The 19,408-nt window shown below is 48.7% G+C and overlaps 1 protein-coding gene across 1 annotated transcript in view; it reads left to right on the plus strand.

Annotated features, from left to right (window-relative positions):
- Window positions 1-19,408, plus strand: part of LOC126574561 (protein yippee-like) — a 77,447-nt gene that overhangs the window by 11,797 nt on the left and 46,242 nt on the right. Inside the window, exon 2 of the mRNA XM_050234828.1 lies at window positions 2,332-2,397. The gene's annotated coding sequence lies outside the window, so the exon portion shown is untranslated. The remainder of the gene's footprint in view (window positions 1-2,331; window positions 2,398-19,408) is intronic.

Consider the following 19,408-nt stretch of genomic DNA (forward strand, 5'->3'; position numbering starts at 1 on the left):
GTATGCCACATAGGACAAAATGCAAGAACATGTTATAAATATTTATTCTAATGTTAAATAGTTATAAAAGTAAAACGATAAAGATAAATTTAGGATGATCAGAATCACAATGTCTCAATTTAGCTACCGTAACTACTAGATGTAATCCTTTTGATTGATCCTTTTCAATTTCTTCAACGAAGAGCCCCGGGACTGGTTGGTTATCCTCGCCAAAGTTATCCCTCCGATCCGAGGATGACGCTCAGCACACGATGCAGCGCAATAAGCATTCTTATATGCTCCCCATCATCATCATCATCATCATCATCATCATCATCATCATCATCATCATCATCATCACCATCATCCCATCCCTGCGGTGGTGCACGAACGTATCGTAATAAACATAATTTAAATTAGTTAAGTTGTAATTTTACGACCCATACGTGCGCGATGTTGTCCGACGCCAGGAATCGATCCCCTCCATCCCAAAAAAAAAAAAGGGATGCTCCACCAACCGACCAAAAGGATAAAAGCGTTTTCAAATGCGATCCAGCATAGCATGTCTGGAACTAACTAAACTGTCGAATCATGCCCTTGTATGTGTGTCTGATACTCACGAAATCAGTTCAGTGTCATAAACCCCCGCCATCAGCTCACCGAATATGTGTCTCTCCGTGGAGTAGCGTACCGTTCGTCACTCCGATGTCCTCCAATTGTTTTTCGACCTCTCGGACCTTCGGTCGTCTGGTGGTACGGTGTTTATGGTCCTTCACGGTGGCCAGTGGCCGCCGGAACGATCCGTGTTAATTAATTTGCAGCACCACAGACCACAGCAGCACGCCCATCAGTGGGACCAAGGATGATCGTGGCGTCGTCCGTTTGTTTATCCGCCCGGAGTTCGTCTACACCACGGGCCAGACCAGAGAGAGAGAGAGAGAGAGAGAGAGGGCAGGTTAATTGGAATGTGTGCGCTCCATTGGACACTCAGTTTCGTGGTTCGTGGCCAGACAGACCGCTGGCTGACTGTCGGATGTCGTCGACTGATCTGTCTCGTTTGTATCCGGCGCGAGAACGGAAGAGACTGCGCGCGAAAGGGCGCGGATTGGATAGGATTGGCAACTGGAGCTCTCACTGACTGCATTCTTTGTCCTGTTCTGACCCAAAGTGTGTGAATGTTGTTGCACTTCCGGTTGCAGAGAGCCCTTTCGACTCGCACCGAGACGGGAAGAGGAGATGCCTGGGAATCAATTTCATCCCATTCCGACGCCACCACCGCCGCACGGCCATGGGGGCCAGCGCCCATTAATCATACTTTGCATTCAATTTCGCTCGCTTGACGCCAGGCTAGGCCAGGCCAGTTGACGAGGTGCTGTGCGTGGTGTTATCTTGCTTGCCCTCGGTGATGATGGCGAGAACATTATCGTTTGCAATCAGCAATGGCCACAGTGCCCCCCAGACAGCGGATTGCAGTTGGTATTGGATGTGCCCAGAGCTGCTGGTGATCGCTTTCGAATGTCTGAATGTACTGCGGTCCGTGTCTCGGTCTGCGAACCTTTCGTGACGTTTTCGTTTGTTGTTTTTACTCGATAATCGATGAATCGCATTTGTTGGACAAACTTTTCATAACCTCCCACGCACCCGAAGGAGGTGGAAAAAATGAAAAAGCGTGGAGAACATTGGGGGCGCCATTGTGTGAGTGGCGAGAGTTAAAGTTGCAAGTTGTGGAATGTCTTTTTTTTTTTGAGGAATATTTCGACTCCAACCGACATGGTGGTTCACATTAATGGCGAGAGCGTAATCAGTGTTGGTCTGTTCGCTGCTGGCCACTTTACGAGGCCGCTCGGAAGGGAAATGAGTGGCAAGTTTCGAACGACGACGTCCACCATCACCACGACTGGCGTCAGCCAGTTTGCCACCGAGGCCCCCGGGCCAAAGTTGGGGTTTTTATCGGTTTGTTTGACTTTTAATGGGAAAACTCGGTGTTGGCGCCGCGCTCGGTTGGCTACTGGAACCTTTTTGGGACTCATTTGCAGACTGCTGCTACTGCTGCTAATGCTGCTGCTGGAAGATTGAAAACTTGGGCCACCTGTTTTGCATTCGAAGAATGTTTTGGCCCGAAAATGGTGGGCGATAATATGAAGCTTGTCTGCCCCTCCCCCGTTCGTAATTGATTGGCAATGGGACGGTTTACCTTTTTGGGTCACTGCGGTCCAGCCGAGAGTCCAGCCACAAAGGAGCAAGTTAGTCAGAATATTCCATTTTGTGGGAGTAAAGGGCGTCGGAAAAATTTTATTCTAGAATCACTTTCTTCTTGTACTAAATCGTTCTCTTTCCATCATCTCCTTTCAGAGTGTCATCTTTATTGGTGGACAAACACACCAGCGTCGACTGAAGTGGCACATAAAACGCTAACAGGTAAGTGATGTCACTTCTCATGTCCTTTCTGGTTTTATTTCATGGCGATGCGAGGACAATTTGATTTGAATCCTGAGTGGTACATGTACGCCAACTTGGTATTAATGGTAACCAGGATGCGTCGCAGCGTAACAGCAATACCGACGCAACATTTCATCCCAGCACCGCGTTGCATATCCTGCAACGTGCAGCATGTGTTGGCTTCAGGACCTTATGTATACATGTAACGCGTTTAATGGAGTCAAGGCCTTGCCTGGAGTTGCACATTTACTGCAACGCCGCTCCAGGATGCAGGTTATCCTGGAACATCGCGTGCAGCCGTGCATCGAGCTGATGGAGCTTCGTGCCCTGACTGACTGTGTATTGGTGAGTTCAGGCGACAGGCGAAGTCTCAGAGTAACACGAAGTGGCTCGCATGTGGCCACTCCGATCATCGTTGTCACCATCCCGTTTGAAACGCGTTGGTAGTGGTGGCCCTCCCCAGTAGCATAGCGCAGCGCAGCTACATTCCAAAATGGGAACAAAGAACTTTGTAAGTTCGAGCATGGATTCTGGCGCGCAACCGAGGGGAGCGCATGTTGCAACCACCGACGAAAGTCGTTCTCTCGCTCTCACTCTCTCTCTCGCTAGTGCCATATCGTGGACGATGCACAACGTCCTGCGATGCACTCGGTCGTCGAGGAAGTGCATCCGTCCACCACGATGGACGGATAACCTATTTAATGCCCTGCACTATATACACGCCATATCCTGAAGCGCTGCCTGCTCCGCGTGATCCACATCCAGCGCGCTGCTGTCGTCCATCGTTTCGTTTGTTTGTTCTCTCGTCTCTATCTCTATTCCTTTCCATAGTGCAGCCCTTATCCCGGGATATATACCCGAGAATGTAGGTCAAATTCACGGGGAAAATAGGTCAATCCTTTCGGTAGGACGAGCGAAAGGGGAAGTGCAACAGAGCTGAAGTTTGAGGCGGCGAGTAGCTTCACTTCCCTAGTGACCATCTCTCTATTGCTTCTGCTTTTGCTCGCTCGCTCGGTTGATTGAAACGGGTTCTCCATGACCACCAAACAGGACGAAGCAAAGGAAGGAAACAAATGGCTTGGAAAGTCCTTGAAACGACGGATCGCTAAACAAAAGCCACATACACACTTCAAACAAAGGCAGGCAGCGTTGCGATGGTTGAAGTTATTGTTGTCCTGTCATTGCCGTTCAGCAGGGCAAGAGCTGGATGGTATCTTGATAACGGTGGTGGCGCTTTTCTACGAACCAGCCCCGGAAAATCGTTACTAAAGTCCCGAGTCCTGTGTTCATAAACTCCACAAACTCTATCCAACTGGAAGAGAAGGAAGAAACGGAGTCGTAAGGATTTCATTTGCCCCACACACAGCGGCCAGAGGCGGCTACTTCAGGTCCAGGGAGTAGCGTTGGACTAAGGCCGCGAGGTTCCGTGAACATGTTTTCAAGAAGAAACACTCCCCATTAGTCCTTTGCTGTGTCCGTTTCGCTGTGTGTTTGTGGGTCTAATTGGATGTGAACTCTTTCTCGCCTATTTCGAGGAATAGGCGTCGTCGTTGTGTATGTGCAGTGGAAAACAGTTGGCCATTTTCTTATCGCCACTGTTCCAGACCACTTTTTGTGCTAGATTTGCCATAAATTTTCCTCGCCAAGTGGTTGGGAGTTTCCCAGGGCAGGGCCTGAGCAGGATTTGCAACTTTTCCTGGGATTACTTTCTGCTGCTCCTGTTATCGTTGCTAGTTGTGCCCGGGTACTCCAGATGAATAAGTAATGCCTGTCTATTTTGTGCCACTAATAATGGACAGGTTCTTAAGTAGCATCAATCGATCTCCGTTCCTTCGTTTTCGCTACGCTAATGAACTGCCAATGCGTGTCATTGATTGGCTCTAATGCTGGACTAGTCCATCCATCTTGAAATAGGAGGTTTCTCCTGCGCCTTATCAACTCGGCATCTCGCCGGCCGCCATCCCTGTTGGCCCGATTGCTTTTAATCTGTGTCACATGTGAACCGCGGCCGTCTGCTGGCTGGTGGCCAATTAGCTAACCAGCTGTTGGCCATGAGAAGGAGGAGGTGTCTATGCAGGTCATCTTCAGACCGCCGATAGAACATATTTGCATAATTAATCATAATTTCCTATTATCGAGACGACAGCGCAAAGCACAACAGCGCAAAGGCGACTCAGGTGACGCCAGTCGGCCGTATGGAGAGTTTCAATTGCACATCTTCCGTGCGCTCGTATGTGCCACAAGCTGGAAGGTATCATAGAACGGAGGGACGCTTCTCCGATGGAGCAAACCGGTCCCAGTTGCAGTGCAGCAGCAACAACAGTGGACGATCGTTTGTCAACATAGTAATTGGCCCAGCGTGCGGTGGATGCTTACTGCTGAAGGTCACGCGGTTCACTACATATTGAACGCACCGATCCCGCTGCTGCTGCTGCTGCCGATGGTGCAGAGGACTGGCAAACTGTGTCAGTGGGTAAGTAAGGCAGTCCAGCAAGCAGTGGCAAGCCGCGCACAACGGACAATCGGCCCCAAAGCGGCAGCAGCAGCATTCACTTCCTGCAATTTATTGACGCCAATAGGTGAGATGACACTAGGAGCGAGACATTGTCAAAGGAATGCTGCAAACGATGGACATTGTCTCCTCTAGGAAGACGATTCGATGGCTCCGTGGCACAGCATGCAGCGGTTTGCAGATGTAATTGCACTGCAACCCCATTGGACGTTACCGTCAAACGCAGAACCATGACGATGATGATGATGATGGTACTTATGATCCCGCTGGGAGGCTGTAGGTTCTATTTCTGACTTTATGTTGATGTTTGTAGCATCCTTGGCACGCTCTGGTGATAATACAGTTATTTGTACCTGTGTGTGTGTTCCGGAGTGCAAAAAAACGATGGAAAAAGGAAAAAGGGAGGTCTACAAAATTATGCAAAACCATGCTCCGGGCTATCGCCAGCGCGCACGGCGAGGAAAGGTTTACCAAAAGGGGGGAGGACAAAGTGTAATTGAGGAATAATTAACTTAATGTATGTGCGCGACCACGCACCAAATGGTGTCGGAAGTGAATAATAATCTAATTATCTGGGGTCGCTCAACGTGAGTGATGAAAGGATTTTTACCTTTTTTTTGTTGTTGTAGAACCCGTCGCACAGGATGCAAATTCTGGTCAAACAAACATCGACATCGGTGGAGTGATTACTCGTGATTCAGTATTATTTTCTCTGTCGGCAAATATTTCGTTCCACAGTGTTTCATTAACTGCGGATTTATGCTGTAAAGCTGGGGTGCTTTACTGGAATCGCTTAAAGTGCTTTCCCGATTGAAGGACTTCGATACCGCAAGCAATTGGTTTGGAACTGGTGGTGAGGTGGTTTAAATACTTCCCATTCGACGCCCACAGTGTGCATCCCGCTGATTGTGCCACTAATGAAAACACACAATTTATTGGTCGTCAATTCACGCGAATGGCGCCAGCGATATTCCACCGAACCCGATGTCCAATGGTCCTTGGTTGCGGCCACAATTTCTGTGACTGTGGCAAATGTAAACGAGCGCGGAGCGCATTGAAACAACTTTGCTTGCACTCTTTGTCGAGAATCGACCACGACGATGTCTAACTGCATCTCGGCGAGCTATTAACAGTTAGTGTCCATAGTGCTAGACAGACCGAGATTCTGCAGCGCGACATCGTGCGATCGCGAGGGCAAATATTTACCAAGCCACCGAGTCCGTGCTTCGGACTCGCTAGTTGGCATGGCGTCTCGCGGTATAAGAAATAGAAAACACGGAACAGTATTTGCATTCGTTTGGAAAATGTTAAATCCTAGATGGAAGAAACGCAAACGAAACTAGGTCATTTGTTGATGTTTCTGCTGTTTTGACTATGGTATTGCTTCATCGGAGAATTTGTGGGGAAAAAAACGAAATATCCTGATGTTTCTAGTGAACCGCGAAGTCTGAGTATCATATGGTGTATCAGATGGCCCAATAAAGCCGTGCTCACGAACCTGTCACAGTCTATAAGGCCGCTGCCTGTCACAGCACTACGCTCCCTGCGTCCATATTCAAATACTACGCTGTAGGTCATCAGATGTTGCATCTTTCGCCACGGTTCTCTCGGTTCTCGGTGCATATTTCTGCGGAAGATTCTGTCAGGCAGCACTGAGACTGAGGTTTCGTGATTTTTACTGCAGCTGTCAAAGACGACCTCCCAGGGGAGATGCCAGACAACTAGTAGCCGACAAGGGACAGTGAATGTGCCTTCAGGGGCAACTAGCTCCTTTGCAACGCAGCAGCGTGGCTCGGGGACTAGTGTGTGCCACTCAGACAGCCACAGGAGCACACAATACACGACGTCATGCCGCCGTTCTATTGCTTCTGTCGCTCCGAAGATACGGTGCTATGTTTCGCAAACTGCAAATTTGTTTTCCAGCTTCTTTTTGGTCAGCATGCCAGTGTGAGCTCTGTGTACGGTTGCTCTAGGCCGGTTCGGGTTGGCTTGCAATACCCTGGGAAAGGGAGACAGCTCGGCAAGGACAAGTTAAAGGTTTTTATGCGTTTTCAGTAAATTAATTTTGTTTCGCTCGAAGGCTTCTGCAGAGAGACAGAGAGTGGTTACCACACAGTATGACAGCACACCCAGTGAGCAGTGATTTGAGTTCCGCTTTTATGATTTCCATTATTTGTTCATCCCGGTCCCGGTAGTTGCTTGTTGTTGTTATTGTTGTGAGAGTTTTGTTTGTGAAAGAACCCTCAAGAGATTTCAACTCCTTGCTTCAGTCTCCAGCTTGTTTGTTCCTTCAAGAGATCCAGAGATGTCTTTATAATGCCCTAAAGGAGCTGCAGTGGTTGCTGTGCGCCGAGTCTTTCCTGATAAAATCGGAAATAGGAAATACCAATATGGAACTTGCATCTCCCTGGTAGCCTGTTGCGTGTTATTGCGTCGCTTCTTCTACGGTCAATCCTACTCCCTTGAGGACTCGGATCTGTATGCTGGGTTGCAACATTGTTGTAGCTCCGGATTTGTTGTGTGTGCCTGCGAATCGCATGGAGCGTGTCCTTGTACCGGTACCGGTTCCACTGCATGCGTCCATACTGGCCCAATGGTTTATTTGCTATTGCGTTTGCGTTTGTTCGCGTATAATTTGCGCATTACCGAGCTCTTTTCATCCTCTCCCGGGGGGTTGCTGCACACACCGGGGGTCAAGGGGTCCACACAGCAGGGAGCAGCACGCGTTCGTTTGTATTGTCCTTGACGTCTTCTCTTTGACGAACTTTGTTATCTTCTTCGTCATCATCTTATAGCATCTTCAGCGTCCAATGGTTGTTGAGGAGCGAATTGTTTTTAAGAAATCACATCCCGCAAAGGCAGTAATTAGGCGGTGGGTCACTTAAATTGACCAATTTATGCCCCAATCACTCGCCGGTGTTTACTGGCATAAAGAAATCTGTTTTATGAACACCTTCTGCGTCTCCTTCTCCGCGCACACGCCGTTAAAGTGGCGTTAAAACTCCGCTACGCTACCGGGTACACGGGCAGCTCTTTGCTTCGAACTGATTAGTCCCCAAAAACGGTGAGCCCGAAATCACCACGGTCGCCGGTCGCCGGTCACCGGTTTCTCTCGGTCGATTCGGTGCTTCTTACGGCCATTCACATTCGCGCGCCGCCGTCGAGTTTCTCTGCACTTTTCACCGGTCATCGGATCCCGGGGGCCCGGGGTGTACCGCTAATCCTTTTTGGCCTCTGCACTGAAACCAAAGCGGCGCACAAATTGGAGATTTTTCCGCTTCGAAATCTGATTTCCTGCCACCGCTGGCCACCGTGCCTACCGTGGTCACCTGATATGGCCATCCTGAACCGGAACGGAATGGTTCGCAAAAATCAAACTAAGAAAGAAAAAAAAAGATGGGTTCGAAACAAAAAACCCGCTAGCGGTTTACCCGCCGGAGAGGAACGGGAGCTGGCGAGTAAGATAAATAATCGATTTAATTACCCTGGCCACAGCGACCGACCGACCGACTCTCGGTCTTGGTGACCATTCCCCACTGGTTGCGTGGAGAGCCTGAAGGAAGAGAAATTAAATAACTGGATAAACCCACGGGCATCAACCGGGAAGAACGCCCCCCCCCGGTGTCGAAGTACAAAACACGCCAGAGCAGCAAACTTCGCCCGGAGGCCTATCCCGTTGGTCAACACCCTTGGCACTCGGTGGCGTGGTGGCGTGAAAAAAGAAAGTTACATGCCAACCGAAACCGTGTGACGGTTTGAGTGAAAGAAATCACATCACAGCACCCGAGACGGTGCGATGATGATGATGAGGATGAGGATGCTGATGATGATTACCTTTTTCCGTACGCGCTTTTCCACGCGAGTCCATCGCTCGACGATTTTGTTCTCGACTCCGGGCGGCTGTGGCGTGATGGCGATTATTATTACGGAACGGAATCCGTGGAAGCCTCGGCTCCAGAGGCAGAGAGAGAGAGAGAGAGAGAGAGAGAGAGAGAGAGAGAGCGTGCGAGTGACACGCTAAGGCGATAATCCGTCGTAGGATGGAATTTGTGACGCAAACCTCGGTCTCGGTAGGGATGACCGGACGAAGGATTAGCAGCAGCCTGATGATGGAGGGAAAAACCGTCATGCGACGAATTATGAATGGTTCGTTAATTGTTCCGCCGGCGGTGTAGTATCTTGTTTGGTAAACGCGTCGCTTTCGACGATTACGAGGATACTTTTAATGAGTGATGGATGGCGTGTAACGAAGTAAATCGCCTTTGTCATTTATTTGGCTTAGGGTGCACGTGATGCGCCCCCAAGCGGTCCTACGGGGAGCGGGCTACTACAGGTTGACAACGGGAGAGTGATACGTTTATTTGGGTCATCGACGGTTAACCTCTTCAGTGCAGGCGGCTTGTGTTTTGTGGTAGTGTTTATTCTTTGTTGGCAAAGAAGTCGGTAATTCATTGTTTTAGAGATCAGCAATTCAAGATTTTTTATACTCAAAGATTTACAAGTAAATCTTGTTTGTTTTTGAGAGGCTAGAAGTACTATTTAAAACGATCGATCTGTACGGACGTTAGAAATTGTGAAAGCGACAAGAATCATTAAAAAGAGTCACCACTGAAGCTAAATTGTTTGCAAAAGAGGCGTCAGTACTCACTTTACCCTAAAGATGTGCTCATATCGTGCCATGCTTTTCTGGACGTTAAATTTATCAGGTAATTTGGCATGCTTCTTCAACTCATCATTATAGTCGAATGCAGAAATTGAAAAAATCTGCTAGCTGACTAACATAAACGATATAATTATAGGCGAGCATATTGAAGAGAGGCAGACATGGGAAAGTTGTTCTAGACATGCACGTTAGCACCTTGTTATTTACACGAAGCAGAACTAATTACACGATATGAACCCAATGATTTTTCATTTATTTAAAGTTGTACTTTTCAATGGACCGTTTTTTAGCAGTTATGCAAAAACACAGCAGTAAGTGACAGTGTCCAGAACTCTAGATAATCATCTCGCCATCAGCCGACTGACGAAGGTTCGCAAACAACAGCGAGCGAAGCAACGCGCCGTTGCAGCTGGGACACGCGGCATCCTTTAATTTTTCAAAATGGTTCCCCCAAGACCACCGGGCGGTCCTAGTGAGGAGCCTGTAGACCGTACTTCTCTATTAGCATCATGCATTAATTAGCAGTGTACGCGGAAGTTGCGGATGCATACTCTGGCGTCCGTCCTTTAGTCCCTACCGTAAACCACGCAACACAACACAACAAAGTGCCAGTAGCTCTTCAAGGGTCTTTTTGTTCTCCCGATGACGTCTACCATGCGGACGACGTCAGGGACCAATAAAGAGCACGTAACCCGGCCAGACAGGCTACAGGGAAGACGAGAGGGAGGGGCGGGGAGGGGGGGGGGGGGGGTGGTGGAACGCAATACCATTTCTCTCTCCCAGCACACCGGTTACCGGTTGAAGGCCATCTCGAGGTTGGCCAGGGTTGGCGAGTTTTCACATCGATTCCACTTGACGCAAACTCGTTGCCGTTGCCACACGGCATGGTTCCCCTTTCCTTCTGCTGCTCTGATGCACTCCCTTCATGTGCACTGCTCGATGCATCGGGAATTGCGTGAGGAAAGTGAAAATTTGTCGACATCACCTTCCTTCCTTCCTGCCTTCCATCGTTGGGCAAGTTCATTGTTAAGGTAGATCTCACGCTGGTATAAGAAAAAGAAAGAGAGAGAGAGGGAGGTTATGCATATGGTGGCCATATTTTAATCAAGCGGGACAACCATCCCCTGAGACTAAGAGAGACCGAATTCACTTCCGTGTGTTTTGCTGACAAAGGTTTGTGAACAGAGCGTACTCCTGGTGCTCCTGTTGCATCGATGCAAAAGTGCAAGCCCCCCACCAGAGTTTTGCTAAACGAGAAGTACCTGGTGCAGCACCATAAGGAGGACAAGTGGTTCAGTTGTTTGTTCAGTTTACTGCAGTGTAAAAATGAGACCCTTCTTTAGGGCTTTACTTGGAAGGCATCATGGCGGTTGCAGCTGAATATTCGTTGAATGCGCTGGCCGTGAATTGCTGCAATCCTGATCCGATCTGGCGCTGAAGCTGGAACCGGATTCCCTGCGCGCACTCTTGTTTGAGCCTCTGGCAAATGCTGCTCGTTGCATGTTGCTTGCTGCGTTTACGAGATTCTTCTTGAAGGTGATATCCCTGTCATCAACCGTCTGTCTGTCTGGGTGGTTGCTGTAGATTATGTCCAGCGGCTGACGTCTGACATGAAGGAGGGCGGGGAACTATCGAGGATCTTAATCTGATCCTGCATCCACCGATGCGTGCTGTGTGCCCTGAAGGAAAACATACATCATCCAGCTGTTAATGGCTTCAACAGTCCTCCTGTGGTTCTGACCGCGTACCTGGTACTACTTTGTTGTGTGAGAACGTAGTTTCTGTCAGAGTTAACGGGCATGGCCGGAAGGTAAAGGCCGGAAGGTGATGGGACCCAAATTCACCCGCATTATCATGCGCACCATGCGCCTAATCTAATCAAGTGCCCGCGGCTCGAGTGGAATATGAGAGAGGATACCGGTGGAGCAACAATTAACCTACATTCTGTTGTTGCCTCCTACCCCAGAGATACGGGACACTCTGGTACACACCCGGAAGAGGAGCGGATCAGCACAGTTATCGCACCGTGATGTTTGGATTTCGCTTTCATTTATTAGTGCTGCGTTTAAACACCACGGTTGGGACAGTGGTGGTGCGATAGTGTCGCTCGCTCTCTAGCGCAGGATGATGCAGATAATAGTTCCCCTATTATCGCTGCGGTCCTTGGTTCTGCGGGCAACGGCAAGCGAACGAACCTCCATAGCCGAGACTAGCGCACCGTTTGCTTGCTTGGCGTAAACAAAGCTCGCGCTCGCTCGCTCTCTCTCTGTCTCGTAAAGAATCTCGCAGAATTTCACAATTGCCTGCGCTGCTGTGCTAGTTTCCTTATTTGTTGCAGTGGATCACACTGCGCACCACCAAACCAGGAACTGGCACTGGCAAACTGTTTACGATACCTTGTTGATGTTTGCGCTGGGCATTCACCACCCACTCCTCGCCGGATGGAGCATTGTGCAGGGCAAATGCAAATCCAAAGCAACAGCATTCAACCCCATATTACATCACCTCGTCTCGGTGTTTGCGGCCACAGAAGGGTTAGGGTCTGGACAGTATCTCCTGTGGTGGAGGAGATGCGGATTAACCACACGTCAGCGCACTCCCCTGGGAGTATAGCGTGCATTTGCAGCTCAAATCCAGACAAAGACCCCGTCGCCTGCTCTCGATGATGGTGGTGACACACGGGCGAGTCGCCGTGAAGGCGGAATTCATGGCATTCCGTTGTGACATTCGGCTCCATACATCTCTTGAGCCAGGTGACCAGGAAGCTGACATTCCCTTTTAGCTGCGAGGCACCTTGTAATGCTGCCGAACACTAGAGCGTACTTTCGGGAAACAATTCCGTTACCCCTGTGACGAGAACATCCCTGTTCACGTCCTGCGGTGGTCTTATCTAATCAGCTTTGCAACTGCAATCGATACCACCCTGAGTGTGATACATGTCAGTTGGAATTGAGCAATATTGCTTCGAGCAATCCGATGGTGTCCCTGTTTCGTGCTTGTGGAAATGTTGTATTTCAGAAACCCATTTTCTAACCCTAACAATCAGCAAAAGGGCGAATGCGTGCTCTTTATGCCTTATCTATCGGTGACAGAGCACAGTGTAGCAACTTTGTGTAGGTTATGGCATCGATGACGTACTCTCCTCTATTAGTCCTCTGGAAACCTTTAATGTCGTTCGATCGCCACAACCATAAAACGAAATGACACAACAAATGGCAATGATGGTGATTTGATAAGAATGTGAAACAAAAAATAAAATCAACAATCAAACACAACCATATGGTTGTTGGTGGATGATTGGAGGGAATGCGTACGTTCTATGCCAGCAGCAACGATTGTTTGTGTTCGTCCTGTCTTTTAATAACCTTTCTTTGTTTCCAGTATGATGTCTGGATGCTTGCTTGTGAAGGTTTGTTGTCAAATTTACAGCAATCTGTCCTTCAATTATGATAAATGAAAAGTTGAGTTATGTCGCTACAGACATGAGATTCATTTTATGCATCAGATTTTACAAAAAAATCCATAAAAAAAACTGATCATTGAGCGCGAACTGAACGTCTCTCTGTTAGAAATTCTGGTATGACATACTTCAAGCCTGATGGATGAAATGAACGTCCAAAGGGGGCTAGCTCGTCTCCGGTGATAACGTTCCAAAAACCTTGACGACAACGATGATTCGATTGCTCATTCTTCGGCTCGTTAGCTCGTCATCCGTTCGTCATCTTGCGAATTCTGGGAACTGCCGCAATTAGTGGCGGTACTGGGATTACTTTTGGGCTCAACAATATTCACCTGCCGTCCTCACGCTCCAACCGCTGTGCCAGATTTGTCACCAGCTGACTATCTAATTTGTTGCCATTCCGACGACGGCGCCTAATTTGTGACGCTCGGGAATTTGCCGCGTGCGATGTCGTGGAAATGTTGGATCCAAAATTTTGATTAAGAAAGTGTGACCGCCGAAAGGAAGGTGAATCGAAACTATTTTAAAGCCGCTGCTTGAAAGCGAATAAAAATGAGGTTTAAGCCTTCTTTTTTTAAATTTGTTTTATGTTCCAATTTTCAAAATGTAAAGATTATACTGTAGTATGGCGCACCGCGTAACTCGTCGGTGTTGTGTTTGCGGAAAAATAGGCCACATAAATCATTCCCATGCACGCGGAATACAGCGCAATCAGGAACATGAACTAGCGTCTGCTGATAAGCCTCAGTATGGTTCATTAAAAACGAAAACAAACAAAACCATAGAAAGCATTGTCCGATAACGACGACACACTGTGCCATGCAGCATGATAGTTAGAATGTTCCTCGATGAAAGTGCGCCTCAATGGAGAGAAAATGAGAGAAAAAGTGTATGGCCGATAAACGAAGGGAGCTGATATCAGCAAATGCTGCAGACGTTATTGCGTAGCACTCTCGTTTTTCCGTTCCATTTTTTCCTAATTTGCACCCAAAAAAACCAAACCGAGTACATAATGTATGTCTAGTGGAGAACCATGAGAAGGCGCTGGACGCTCGCTTATCGCCAATCGTTTCAATCGTTGGAATTACATTTAGCCTCGTGCAGCCCCAAGCTGACCAGCGATGCCATTAAGTTGCTTGCTCCGCTTGTGCACTTTCGGTGCACCCCAAAAATGCATCGCAATGGCGATAAGAAGGCGTCCTTGCGTCCTTGTCATCGTCGTGCTCGTGGTCGCCGGTCGCGATTACCGTGAATTACGTTGCCATTGACCTTGGGCGCTGATGGTGCACTTGGGGTGCGTTCATCCCGAGAACATCCCGGAGTTCTCTCTGGCTGGTGATCCTCATAAATTTCCCGGCTGTCAACCAGCCCTGGGTTTGTCTTCTTGTGCTGGCAAAATGGCGTAATAACGTTTCCTTGCAGTAGTAGGGATCCCCCTTGGCCACCGACAGAACCGACAGAGAGTAAAAAGGCTCGCTAATGAATCACCGCCAAAGGCTTCGCGCGATCTTCGTTCCCTTGGTGTGGTGGTGATGTGTACCGGTGTGACCGATGGCCACAACGCGTGTGGTTGTGTGTGCTCAACATATACAGCTATTTATAACGGGGAACATTAAACGTGGCTGACCGGCCGGTTGGCTCGATTCGTTTTTCTTTTATTGACTTTCGTTACAGGTGGGCGACTTTTATGGCTTCGCGAGCGTGAACGCGGGGGCACACCGCGTTATCAGCTTCATGCCCCGCAAGGGGTTTTTGAAATGAAGATCATGGCATGGCATGGCAAACGTGGTGGAATCGTTTATCAGCCTGTTACGGAAGTGGAATGACCGTTAGGACCCGTGCCTGCTACCATTTTACAATCTTGGCCCCTCGCTATCACACTGGACGCTTCTTTTGGCGTTGTTTTCGGTAGCACACTTCCCTCTCCTCCCCCGCAAAAAGGCGAGGGTGGAAGATGGCCCATTTTTTGCGCCAATTCCCCTCGCCTGTCTCCGATGATGATGTCGGGAGTGACTGATAAGAGCAAACGGGGTGGTTGGAGGTGATTTATGGCTAGTAAGTGGGACAGTAATTTGTCTCATTAACTAATGAAGCCCACCTGGGTGCATGATGCGCCATCGCTGGCTGTCTCCTGGTCTATCGGATCCCTCCCGATGGTCTTGGAGTGTCCTCCCACCTCGGTGCGATACCGTTACAGACGGGTCTTCACAATGCGTGTTCGCTCCATTTTTTCCTTTTTTTTGCTCAAGCATTCAACTTGGAATGCTGCCGGTCTTGCTCCTGCTGTTCTCCTTTTTTGAGAGATCGGCAGCAAGAATGTGTGTTTGCGTCGGTTCCGTCGTTGACCTCAATCCGGTTCCACTGGCTCCGGGGCTGGCTGGGACGCGAGTACTCTCTTGCGTGCGCCTTTAATGAGCGCACATCATGAGCAACACCGGCGGAGGCTCCAGAGCCTCAACACCGGTTGTTCTGTATGTGGCAGACTGTCCTGCTGCAGGTTCCTGCTCCAGGTTGATGCAATCGTCTTGCGTTGCTTTAGTGCATCGTTACGCCATCGTGTGTCCCTGCACTTGACTTTTTTTTCTTGTTTTAGTCGTCGATCTGAGGTGATAAGACCAGATGTACCGGTATGAAATGAGGAGGGTTTTTTTTTGGTGAAAGTAAAAGATGTTTTTTAATGGGATGGCGAACACCATTTCATGCAAATTATTTGCTATCGTTAGCTACGCTTTTTTCATATCTTTTGGGCAATTTTTGTATTTTTGCTTTTGGTTTGTGTTAACAATTCATGCTTCCAATTGATCATTTGTTGCCGATAGGGATTTGTATTGCTCCCGTCAGACTTGCATAGCATTGACTTTTTTGTTTTCCACACCAGAATCAATTCGATGCAAAATTTACTTTTTAAATCGTGCAACATTTCATAAATCATTCTTCGGATTTCCTTGAATGTGACATAGATTTTCCATATATTTTTTATCATTCCGATAGCTTTTCAATGAACTCGAGTGATTTCTTGTGCAATATGTAACCCTCCTGCCATTTGTTGTTCATTCAAAGTGTCATTTTCATTCCATTTTTTCTTCCAATTAGGAGTCTTCTGTTTAAAAAAAAATCTTCTACGTTTTCTCATCCTCCTAATCGTCTACACCATATTTTATGTGCCACTTCTGATAAAATATGATTAGCATAAGCTCCAGCAAGTATTCGGTACCAACTATACCTCACTTTTCTTTTCTTCGCTTTTGAAGGAATTTTGTTCACTAGTTGTCCTGACGATCACAGGCCATCTTTTGGAAGAGAATGTTTTGTTAAAATTTTGAAACATCATTTAAAAAAATATGTTTTCCCTTTTTAGCCAGTTCTCTCTTCTGGCAGCACTGTCCGGCGCGCTCTACGCGCACTCCAAGCCCGTGTGGCACACATGCTTTCGCGCGTCATCGCGTGCAGAGCATAAACGCAGCATTAACGTGCGTTCCGAACCACCTGTCTCCGGAATGGGCAGCGCTGCTGGACCAGTGTGAGTGATGATCGCGGCAATCGCCCTACTTCTTGTGGTAAAATGTCCCCAAAAAGGATCATTTTCAAACCCTCATTTTTCCCAACAATAATCTCACAGCCACCGAATGCACGCACGAGGATTGGGAATGATTTTTCGCAAATCAGCTGTGCACCGCAACCGCCCGGTCGTCTCCAGCGAAGGAGAGCGTATGCTGCGATCGATCGCGTTTTATTTACTCGAGAGAAAGTGTGAGCAACACATCGCCTCCTCATGTTGAGCTGTTGAGTGAGATGCTCTGTTGACGTCGTCGCGTGCTCGTCTCGAGCATAGATTCGGTTCGGGCAAGGTCTCTACGGGTGTGTGCGTTGTGTACGCTCTGGCAAGTTGCGCTACATTACCACTGATGGGGATGTTGTAGCGCGTAGCAGGTGCACAATCGAACGAACCACCTTTCGCTGTTCAAGCGTCTGCAATACCGCCACGGAACATCATCGTTCGTTCGTTCGTTCCGTCGTTCGGTCGGTTCACTAACACACCGAAGTCCGCAACTCCAGCCAGTAGTAGCGCAACGGACAGCAGCAGAACCAGCAGCGTGTTGCGGACCGTACGGCGTCTCGCGGCGACTTCGACGACGACCACGACACTCCGTTCTGGTTCGTGGTTCGGTTCGGTCCCCCGGTCCGGTTTCAACGTCTCAGTGCGCACCCCTTTCGAGGTAAGGGAAGTGAGCCATCGCAGCTCGCGGCTCGCGACGCTCAAGTGGTCTCTCTGTTTGGTTATCCTTCTGTTCCTGTTGGTTCTGTGACCAGAGTGTGTCCGTTGGTGTATTTTGGTGTTTTTTTGGTGGCGTCTGCACACAGGTGCACAAGTAGCCAGCACAACTCCTCATTGTGTCTGTACGTGTGGTGTGTTGATGTGCTGATGACTGCACCTGGCTCCAGCGACTAATTTCGGAGCAGGACGCTTCGGAGCCTTCGCTTTATGTCATTGTTCAAAAGGCACGAATGCAGTGCGAGTGTTTAAGATGCTTTTTCTCTTCTTCTTTATTGTTCTGTGAGTCCACCCCATTATGCTTACCACCCTGCCCCCAATGTGATAAAGTGCAAACATAAAACGTTTCCTAGTTCCATTTTGAGGCGTCTCGTGCGATTGCCCCCATCAGGTGTTGCCGACTTGTGATTAAAGTGTACGCTGTGTGAAAGCGTTTCGTTCAGCATAAATGGAGCTAATGTTCTGGTAACGAACTCCCAGCCCCTCCATCCCCGGTACACACGATTATACACGCGCCAATGACCGGTTCCCGTGTGGTGCGATCATGCGTGTCAAGTGTCGCGTGTTTCCGTGGAATCCGTGGACGATCGCGCGCCGCCGACGGTCCGGAATGATCGAACGTACCGCGATCATGTCACCCTCCCCTTGGGGAAGGGGTGAAAAAGAGGAGGAAAAGCAGAACAAACACTAACGCAACCGAAATCGAACCAACGAACGAACGAACGGTGCGTCGAGTGCCGTTCCTGCTCGTTGAACCACCGAAAAGAACGAAAGACTTGAACGCCGCGTGCAGAGGTGAAGAAGCGAGGAACCCCCGCCCGGGGTCTGTGTGTGCGAGCGCGCGCGCGCCCTCGCGTGGAAGAGGGAGCATCGAACCCCGATTCCTCTCTGGGCGCAGCTCGAATTTTTAAACACGAAAAACAGAAGAAAAAAAAACGCGAAACGGAGGCGAAGACGAAACCAAACCAAGCCCCCCCGGTTTTCAACAACAGCCGGTTAGGAAAAGGAAACCAATGAAGGAGTGAGAAAGAGAACGAAATGAAACGAAATGATCGCTGCGATGATCGTATGTTGCGTGGTTGCGAGCACACCGCCGGCGCATGGCCGGTGCGAAGAGGGCGAAGGAAGATGGATGGCTGGAAGATTGGTGAAATGGTTCCGAGGCCCGAGCACCCGGGGCCTCGCGCATGATCTGGAATGTGTGTGGATGTTGGACGAGGTGGAAGTTGTTGTTGTTGGAAGGAAGGAAGGAAGGAAGGCGGTCTGTACGTGTGTGTGCGAGCGCGTGGGAGCCACGGCGGCGGTAATTTCAATGTTGAATTGTGTATCGAAGCTTTTGCGGTTCCTTCTTCTCACAAGACCCAAGACAACTGCCACAGGAAAGTCGAATGCATCGTGAAATGAAAACCAAAAACGTGGTAGCGATATGAACGAAACTGTTTTGCTCAGTTGTTGACACAGGAAAAATGGCAGAGAAAACAGCGAAAAACAGTCGAAGAAAGAGCGACAAGTTCGAAAAACAATAAAGGTAGAAGCTAGAACGGTTAAAGAATGGAAAACCGAAACCGCTAGTGAAACAGAAGGTGACGCAAACAACTAACTAACATTGCGAGAAGCGAACAGCGAAGCGAAGTGATCGAACGATACGTTAACGTGTCTGGTTTCCCTCCCTAGTTCGCTTATCAGCTCATTTGCCGGCTTCCCAAGCGCCATGTGCTTCCGTGTGGTTGTTTGTTGGAAAAGGTTCTTCTTTTCTTTTTTCCTTTTTTTCTTCTTTTCGTTCCTCCTACCTTTTTTTCTCGTTTAGTTCCATGCTCCTATCTTCATGTTCGTTCTGTTTCTGTGATCACCGCTTTAATGTAATGTTTCGGTTTCGATCTTCTCGTTCTCGTTCGGCTGCCGACCTGCGCTGTCTCGATAATTTTACTCATTTTAGCGGTGTATAAAAAAGAAAGAGTAGAGCAAAGTGTAAAGAGTAAAGTGGTGTGTGGTGAGTGGTGTGTATTCGAATAGCAAGCCGGTGGTGCTGTCGATGTCGTCACGGGCTGAAAAGAACGATCTGCGAGCAGTGGCCAACCGTGG

This window comes from Anopheles aquasalis, chromosome 3 (assembly GCF_943734665.1).
Source record: "Anopheles aquasalis chromosome 3, idAnoAquaMG_Q_19, whole genome shotgun sequence".
NCBI lineage: Eukaryota > Metazoa > Arthropoda > Insecta > Diptera > Culicidae > Anopheles > Anopheles aquasalis.